Source organism: Hibiscus syriacus, unplaced genomic scaffold (assembly GCF_006381635.1).
Source record: "Hibiscus syriacus cultivar Baekdansim isolate YM2019G1 unplaced genomic scaffold, ASM638163v2 tig00110984_pilon, whole genome shotgun sequence".
NCBI lineage: Eukaryota > Viridiplantae > Streptophyta > Magnoliopsida > Malvales > Malvaceae > Hibiscus > Hibiscus syriacus.
In genome coordinates, this window is record NW_024062938.1 from 708442 (window position 1) to 718684 (window position 10243).

The following is a 10243-nucleotide window of genomic DNA, read 5'->3' on the forward strand; positions in this document are numbered from 1 at the left end:
ATTAATATTTTAATATACAAATCATAAATTTTATTTATTTTTAAGTAATTAAAATAAATTATTAAGCAATAAATTATTTTTAAAAAAGTTAGTATTAAATTATTGAAATAAATTGTAAACATGTAATTAATAAAGGAAATTGTTTCAAAATTCTCCAATCATGAGTGAGATTGTGCAAGAATTGGAGGTTTTGCGATTGGGTGAGGAGGAAGATGAGGGTTAACGTTGGGTCCAAAGGAGACGGCCACATCGATATCCTTTGAGAACTACTTTGTAGGATATTTCCTCACAATTAGTATGATCAATTTACAGGCAATGCGATCAACTTTGGCAAGTGTATGGCGTCCCATTGGAGGGATCTCGACTACAGATCTCGGGGTAAATAGATATTTATTTCGATTATACCATGTGGATAGGATAGAAATTGAGGGACACGGTTTTTAATTCCCATATTTTAATCCTTCATAGGTTAAAAAAAAGTGATGATCCATTATTAATCCCAATGCACTAGGTGGATTTTTATGTCCGAATTTCTGACTTATCGGTGGGTTTTATGTCCAAGACGGTGGCTAAATAGTTGGGGAACTTCATTACACATTTCTTATTGTATGATATGACGACTATAACTTTGGGGGTATCACGATTGTGTTCATATAAGGGTTCGGAGGGATATTTGTTCGCCTCTGAAAAGGAAAGAGAAACTGATTTTGCTAAATGGAAATGCAGTCTATACAATGTTTCAATACGAGAAATTATGTTTATTTTATTTATAGTGTGGAAGGATCAGGCACGGGGAGAGTTTCTACCCTTTTACCAGATAAGTAGGAGGTTACGAATATCCCAAATTTTGGACAGGTGACTGAAATGTAAAATTTGAAAGTTTGGAGACTAAAGTGTAAAGTTATAAAAGTTTAAGGTCTAAAAATGTAATTTGTTCAAAAAGTTAAATTTTGGATTTGTAAATTAATAGTTTAGCTCAAGACAATTATTTTAGTAGTTTGCATAAAAGTCTATTAAAGGACAAAGTTTAGTATATTATTCGGATAACCAGATCGAATCGGAAGTTTATTAAAAATTTCAAGGAAGGTATATTTTGGTTGGAAAAATTATATGGATATTTTAAACAGTGAAATTTAAGTTAGATCGGTAGAATTTTGTGAGAATTGTACTATAAAGTGAGATAATGTAATTTAGTGACTAAAATTAAATTTTGAGAAATTGGAGATTCAAAAAGAAAAATTGAGAGATGAGAATTTTACATATATTTCATAATATTAAAATGGAGATAAAAGGATGACATGGTGGTAAAAATTAGGATTCATTAACGGTGATTTTTCTTTAATTTTGGTCCAATTTATTAGGATTTTGGACTAAAGTGTGAAATGAGAAAATAATCCCCATTAAATTCTCTACAAATTGGTATAAATATCTAATTGATTCATGCTTGAATGGTGAAATGGGTATTTTTGGTGAATGAAGGGTAGATGATAAATTAATGAAATTAGGCTTGATTTTGATACTAGGAGTGTTAGGGGGCAAAACACAAGCATAAAAATGGATTGGAAATAATTAGGACTTATAAGAAATACTCTAGAAAGCTCAAGTACATAAAAGACGATTGTTGCATTCTTATTAAAGTGTTATTGTTAGTTTATAAATTTCAAGTTCTAGCAATGGGATGGAAGAAAATGGAGAGAGCATAGTGTGGGATTATTATTACTAGGGCTTGGTTGTGATTGTTGGAAACAATATGAATTATGCGTATAATATTGTTATTTTCATATTTTTTTTTAGTATTTCATGTATTTAAAGGGGTTGTTATTTGTATATGCATTAGACATGGGTGTGTATATGTCACACCCCAATTTAGGGCTAAAATTTTATTAGTTTTAAAGTATCGAATTAAAGTAGTAACAAGGGAGAAATTGAGGATCAAATCGTAAAATTTTCAAAGTTGCAGCTCTGTTTTGGAACTTGTGAAAAGTTTAGGGACTTAATTTTTATTTTTACCAATTTTCCTGGTAAGAGAAAAAAACCCGATGATACCCAAAAATTCTGGAGAACCCAAGCTTCCCCGTCGCCCCTTTCCGAAACCAGCTTCGTCCAGCCTCCTCCGGCCAACAATGCTCGACACCGCCAAGCTCAATCGGCGCACCTGGTCGTCGCGAACCAGCCCCGACAACCCCTCATCAGTTGGTCGCGACGTTCACCGTGAGAGATGCCCGACGCTTCGCCGAACCCATTCCCGGTCCCCCTCGATTTTTTGAGCTTTTTGGTCGTTCTAGGTGTCGATTCGACGCACCACCCACACCAGTGTATTTCCTCACGATTCCGGTCAAAACTCAGGTGGGTTAGTTGGTCCTCCATCGCTCATTCGTTCGGTCACCGAGGGTAAGTCGTCGATCACCTTCGTAATCAGTTTTATTTCGATTTTTTGTCTGTATTGGATTTAATTGGTGTTGTTTGGATGTAGGGATACTGTTAGAATGTTTGGCCGATAGCCCAACCCTTGTCGCCGTTGCACGCACTACCACGCGCCGGTGGTGATCGTGGGGCTTGTTTAGGTCAAAGGAATTTTCTAGAACCGGGACGACCCGACGCAACCCGCCTACCCGACCCGCCTGGTCCGGTCCAGTCATTGAGTCTACTCGGTTAGGTCAACTCACTGAGTTAACTCGTTGACTTTAACCAAGTCAACCCATTGACCGTTAACTTTTACTGGTCTGACCGTTGACCGTTGATTTTAACCCAAAAAAGTCAACTTTTTCGAAAAGCCTTATTTTAGGTTTTTCGATATCCTGAGTACGAATATGAAGTCTGTTTTGCCAAATTCGCACCCAGTAAGCTGTTTTTCAATGTTTTATCTTCATATTCAAGTTGGTTTCTTATTTAAGTTCAGTTTCTTACATAAATTCGTTTTCTATGTATCCGATGAATTATTAGACATTGAATTAAAGTTCGAGGACAATCGAATGGAGTATAAATGGTCGACCGATATGACACAAAAATCGAGGTAATATTTACAACCTTTTGTATGATTTTCGAAACTCGTTGATAAATGGAAAATGCATGGATGGAAATGATTGATCCATTAGGTGTAGTTAACTATCTTTGGACTCAAACAAAAATTGCATTAAATATGGAACACCTTATAAGATTCTATCGACTGGAAAAAGAAATTGGTAGACTGTTTGAAGACAAATCTCAATTCCATGAATTAATCAGTAAATCAATCAATCTCATAACACGTAAATTCTTATTAATCTCGTTAATGATTAAATTATGGAAATATTTGGATAAGAAATTACCAAAAATAGCACTATGAGGTAAAATTATGAAAATGCCCCTGTACTATAAAAGGGCCAAAACTTCTCCTAGTGATGAAAATAACCTCCAATGATCAAATGAACAAGTACTCTAAATTCTAAAGGAACTAGAATACTTTCAAGCCTCAGTTATCAGAAGTAATTTCACTGACATAACTGAATGAAATGATGATAATACCCTTAAAGTGTTAAAAGGAATATAGATGACTATGATAATGGAGACGACCTGAGAACTTATATCATGATCCATTGGAATCACCGATTAAACTCTTGATTTATTTGGAATGCCCCTGAAGTGTAATATGATTCGAAGCACGTCCAAGCCCTATAATAACTAATACCCTCAACTCTGAAATGAACCAATCAACCTCGTATAAAATGATTATATTATGACCAAGTTGAACTGAATGAAAGTATTGTATGTGATCGAATTTGCGGAATCGATAGAATTACTCAGGAAACTCCTAAGTGACCGAAATAAACTTGAATACTAATTGAATTAAGTATCCTGATGACCTTGAATTAAATGAATAACTTGGATAATTCTGGAAACACTGATGATCTTATATGTTTTATCGTCCATAAGGGTTTAAAACCACGAATCAAACACGTCGACATTTCCTAATAACGTTGCAATACCGAATTGGAATAAAGACCATTGGAATACATGTTCGTTTCTCTAAGATCCATTCCACGATGATTCTGAAGATGATCAATTCGACAAGAATTGTCTGTATTAAAAATTGAATAATCTAGAAGTGCAACGATTTAACCGATTGACATGTATGATGGAACTTGTACAGTTCGCGTTAACTCGATATTTTGATAGATCGACACAAATCGTAAATGCCTTGAATCTTCATTTCTCCCTTAGCAGCTCAAATCACTAAGAATTCTTCAAGAACCTAATGCCCAAAATGCCACTGATTTCCTGGATAATGAAATTACTCATGTCATATCTGAAAACACAAGTAACTCTAATACGAAGGATTCTGAATACCATTTCTGATTACATAGTGCCTCCAAAAAATATTTGAATATTATATAATCCTGATAAATCAAGTTCTGAATAACTGATGATTCTGTCAACTATCAAACCCTTTTTATGGGGATCTTGTTTATGAACTTAATCAGTATACAAAAGTTTCATGACTCTATATTTGATAAATACCAATCACCTCCGAATAATATCTGGAACCTCTATTGTGTTTCCTGATCAACATGGTTATTTTCTCTAATTTTAAAAGTATGATTGTTATCTGGAATACAATTTAACCTCTGATATCTGCTCTGAACTATGATATATATTCTAATTTCTGATCTCTACTCAGATTACTGATATCTTTATTTTCCTGGCTGAAATTATTTTTATACGAGGTACTCTGTGACTCTGGTATGACTAAAGACACTGGCAGGTTCAGTTGTTGTTGGTAATTCTTTGTATAGGTTCAGCACCAACTGGTAATCCCTTATGAAGCTAAGGCGACTCTTGGGGTAGGCTCCTGGGCCTAATGGACATAGTGGTAAGGCCTTATAGACCCTAAGGAACTCCTTTAGGGATCGAACCACTACTATATGCTTTTGGGTAATACCTTATGGACCAACGGTGCTTCCTTAGGTTGACACCTACGCCATTTTGGGCCTAGGGTAAGTCCTTATGGATACAGTTATGGGAACTACATATTGGCGTTCAGTTGGAGGGTCTTAATTTGGTTTTTAAAAACAAGTTTTAAACTGCTTCTGTTTTAAAAAGATCTGTACATTTTCACTAGTTTTGTAAGAACACACTAGACACCCTATTCTGATCTATTGAACCTAGACATTAGAACATTTACTCTGAACTAAAAGTTTCCTATCTGTTACTACCTGAGATATCAGTGGACCTCAGCTCAGCCTAAAAATCTATAAATGTCTGAATCAATAAGGAAATATATACTTACCTATTATCTGCATGTTCTTCAGCTTTATTTGGTAGTATTGTATTACTGAGCTTCCCAAAGCTCACTCTATTACTCACCTTTTCAGGTTAAAAGGATTGAAACAATACAACTATTGACGTCAGTAAGGGAGTTCGACCGGCGTTGCTTACGGAGTATGGTGCATGTGATTAAGGGGCATACAACTTGTATTTTGTTTTTATATTCGAGTCTAGAATCTGTTTCATTTCAAAATATTGTTAAATTTTACTTTTGTGTTTATAAATTGTTTTATGATTTTACATGTTTTAAATAAAAAAATTTAAATTTTCTGGGATTTTTACGGTGGGTCGCTCCGGTGGCCCTAATGTGACACCTCGAATTGGATTGGGTAACCCGTATCAGTTTATGGATGTTATATTTAGTGGTATCAGAGTTTAGGTTGAGTCGAATTTTTCTAGATAGACCGGCCGGTCGAATGTCATAGGATGTCTGGTCAGTACATGCCCCTAGACTATAATTGTACTTCTCTATGCCGGAACTCCAAGGTCGAGTCCCTCTCTGTAATAAGCTAACCTAAGTTTTCTATTCGTTAGGGCTTGACCTGTACATAAGGGAATACTAGTAACGTTTGTCTAAATTCTGTAAAGTACCTCACGAGTAATGTGATGGTTACTCGTCCCAGAAATTTTTATCCTGCTACGGAAATGAAATTGGGATTTGTTACTGCTCTATGAACCTAACCTCGTAACCAAGGTCGAACTGACTCCAAGAGGATAATCCCATTCAGATTCTTTTATTGGGAATAAGGGAGAGTTTTGAAGAGAATGTATACTCAGCTGGTTAAGGATTAGTAGAGAACCAGTACTTCTGTAAAACTACTAGAAGATGTTGAATAACTGATGAAAGCCTCATTTCTACATTTCTGTCACTTGAATGAATTTCAAGGACGAAATTCTTTTAAGGATGGGAGAATTGTTACATCCCAATTTATAGGCTAAAATTTTATTAGCTTTAAAGTATCTAACTAAAGTAGTAACAAGGGAGAAATTGAGGATCAAATCATAAAATTTTAAAAGTTACAGCTTTGTATTGGTACTTATGGAAAGTTAAGGACTTAATCCTAAATTTTACCATTTTCGTGGTAAGAGAAAAATAAACCCCCTCGGTGATACTCGAAAATTCCCTAGAATCCAAGCTCCTCCCTCGCCCCTTTCCCAAACCAACTCCAACCAACCTCGTCCAGCCTCCTCTGGCCGGTGGTGCTCGACACCGCCCAGCTCAATCGACGGCCCTGGTCGTCACGAACCAGCTCCGGACAACCTCTCGCTAGTTAATCGCGCCGTTCACCGTGAGAGATGCTCGACGGTTCACCGAACCCATTCTCGATACCTCGATTTTTTGAGCTTTTCAGCCGTTCCAGGTGTCGGTTAGATGCACCGCCCACACCGGTGTATTCCTTTCACGATTTCAGTCAAAACTCTATCCTCCATCACTCATCCGTTCGGTCACCGAGGGTAAGTCATCAATCACCTTCGTAATAAGTTTTATTTTGATTCTTTGCATGGATTGGATTTAATTAGCGTGGTTTGGATTTATGGATATTGTTAGAGTGTTTAGCTGATCGCCCCAGTCGTTGCACACGCTGCCACTCCCCGGTGGCACTCGTGGGACTTGTTTAGGTCCAAGGAATTTTCTAGAACCGAGTCGACCGACCCGTCTGCCAGACCCGCCTGGTCCGGTCCAGTCACTGGGTTTACTCACTGAGTAAACCCGTTGACTTTAACCGAGTCAACTCATTGACCGTTGACTTTGACTGGTCTGACCGGTGACTGTTGACTTTGACCGAAAAAGTCAAATTTTATAAAAATCCCTACTTTATGTTTTTAGAAGTCCTAGGTTCGAATCTGAAGTCCGTTTTTCCAAATTTGCACCTGGTAAGCCATTTTTCAATGTTTTATCTTCAGATTCAGTCAAGTTTCTCATTTAAGTTTAGTTTCAGACATAAATTCATTTGCTATGTATCCGAGGAATTATTGGACATTGAATTAAAGTTTTAGGACGATCGAATGGAGTGTAAATGGTCGATTGATATGGCATAAAAAATGAGGTAATACTTCACTACATTTTGTATGCTTTTCGGAACTCACTGATAAATGGTAAATGCATGAATGGAAATGATTGATCCATATGGTGTAGTTAACTATCTTTGGACTCAGATGGAAATTGGATTAAAGACGGAATACTGTATAAGATTCTATCGGCTGGAAAAAGAAATTGGTAGACTGATTGGAGACAAATCTCAGTTCAATGAATTAATCGGTAAATCAATCAATCTCAGAACGCGTAAATTCTGATTAATCTCGTTAAAGATTAAATTATGGAAATATTTGGATAAGAAATTACCAAAAATAGCACTATGAAGTAAAATTATGAAAATGCCCTTGTACTGTAAAAGGACCAAGACTTCTCCTAGTGGTAAAAATAACCTCCAATGATCAAATGAACAAAGTATTATGAATTCTAAAGGAACTAGAATACTTTCAAGCCTAAGTTATCTGAAGTAATTTCACAGATGGAATTGAATGAAATGATGATAATACCCTTAAAGTGTAAAAAGGAATATGGATGACTATGATAATGGAGACGATTTGAGAACTTATATTATGATCCATTGAAATCCCCAATTAAACTCCTGATTTATTTGGAATGCCCCTGAAGTGTAATATGATTCGATGCACGTCCAAGCCCTATAATAACTAATACCCTCAGCTCTGAAATGAACCAATCAACCTCGTATAAAATGACTATATATTATGACCAAGTTGAACTAAATGAAAGTATTGTATGAGATCGAATTTGCAGAATCGATCGAATTACTCAGGAAACTCCTAAGCGACCGAAATAAACTTGAATATTAATTGAATTAAGTACCCTGATGACCTTGAATTAAGTGAATAACTTGGATAATTCTAGAAACACTGATGATCTTATATGTTGTACCATATAAGGGTTTGAAACCACGAATCAAGCACGTACACATTTCTTAATAATGTTGCAATGTCGAATTGGAATAAAGACCATATGAATGCATGTTCATCTCTCTAAGATCCATTCTGCGATGATTCTGAAGATGATCAATTCGACAAGAATTGTTTGTATTAAAAAGTGAATACTCTGGAAGTACAACGATTTGACCGGTTGATAGGTATTATTGATGGGACTTGTATAGTTCGAGTAAACTTGATATTTTGAAAGATCGACACAAATCGTAAATGCCCTGAATCTCTATTTCTCCGTTATCAGCTCAAATCACTAAGAATTCTCTAAGAACCTAATGTCCAAAATGACTCTGATTTCCTGGATAATGAAATTACTCATGTCATATCTGAAAACACGAGTAACTCTGATGCAAAGGATTCTGAATACCCTTTCTAATTACATAGTGTCTCCGAAAAATATCTGAATAATATATGATCCTGATCAATCAAGTTCTGAATAACTGATGATTCTGTCAACTATCAAACCCTTTTATGGGGATCTCATTTATGAATTTAATCAGTATACATAAGTTTCATGACTCTCTATCTGATAAATACTAATCGCCTCCGAATAATATCTGGAACCTCTGGTGTGTTCCCTGATCATCATGGATATTTTCTCTGATTTTAAAAGTATGATTATGTTATCTAGAATACAGTTTTACTTTTGATTTCTTCTCTGAACTGTGATTTATGTTCTGATCTCTTATCTCTACTCAATTACTGATATCTCTATTTTGCTGGCTGGAATTATTTTTATACAGGGTACTCTGGGACTCTGGTATGACTGAATGCACTGGTAGGTTCAGTCGCTGTTGGTAATTCCTTGTATAGGTTCAGCACCGACTGGTAATCCCTTATGAAGCTAAGACGACTCTTGGGTGGGCTCCTGGGCCTAATGGGCCTAGTGTTAAGACCTTATGGACCCTAAGACACTCCCTTAAGGATGAGACCACTGCTATGTGCTTTTGGGTAGCACTCCCCTAAGGTGGGCACCTAGGCTTCGGCTGGGGTAAGATATTATGAACCCAAGGTCCTCTCTTAGGTTGGCACGTACGCCCTTTTGGGCTTAGGGTAAGTCATTATGGATGCAGTTCTAGGGCCTAGGGTCTTACTTTGGTTTTTAAAAATAAGTTTTAAACTGCTACTATTTTAAAAAGATCTATACATTATCACTAGTTTTGTGGGAATACACTAAACACCCTATTCTAATCAACTGAACCTAGTCCTTCAAAAGTTTACTCTGAACTAGAATCTTTATGTCTGTTACTACCTGAGATATTAGTGGGACTTCAACTCAGCTTAAAAATCTGTAGATGTCTGAATCAATAAGGAAAATATGCTTACCTATTATATGCATGTCCTTCAACATTATTCGGTAGTATTGCATTACTAAGCTTCCCAAATCTCACTTGTTACTCACCTTTTTAGGTTAAAAGGATTGAACCAGTACAACTATTGACGTCAGTAAGTGAGTTCCACTGGCGTTACTTACGGAGTACGGTGAATGTGATTAGGGGCATGTAGCTTGTATTTTTTATATCCGAGTCTAGAATCTGTTTTATTTTTTAATATTGTTAAATTTTACTTTTGTGTTTATAATTGTTTTATGATTTTACATGTTGTAAATAAAAATTTAAATTTTTTGGGATTTTTACTGTGGGTCGCTCCGGTGGCCCTAACGTGACACCTCGGATCGGATCGGGTCACCCGTATCGATCTATGGGTGTTACAGTATACCTTGAACTCACGAAAAGTAAAGAGTTGGTACACATAGGGGCACAAGTTAATTTCAAATTAATTAAGCATTTGTATTTGTAGCATGTTCTTGACATCTTGTGGCTGTCGGATAAGTGTTAGTTTTGTTGTTGGTTTGAATGTTTCTGAATACCTTGAAAAGTTTACTCGAAAATTTTAAGGTAAGCTTTAATTAGGTAAAAGGAAATTTGTATCGAATATG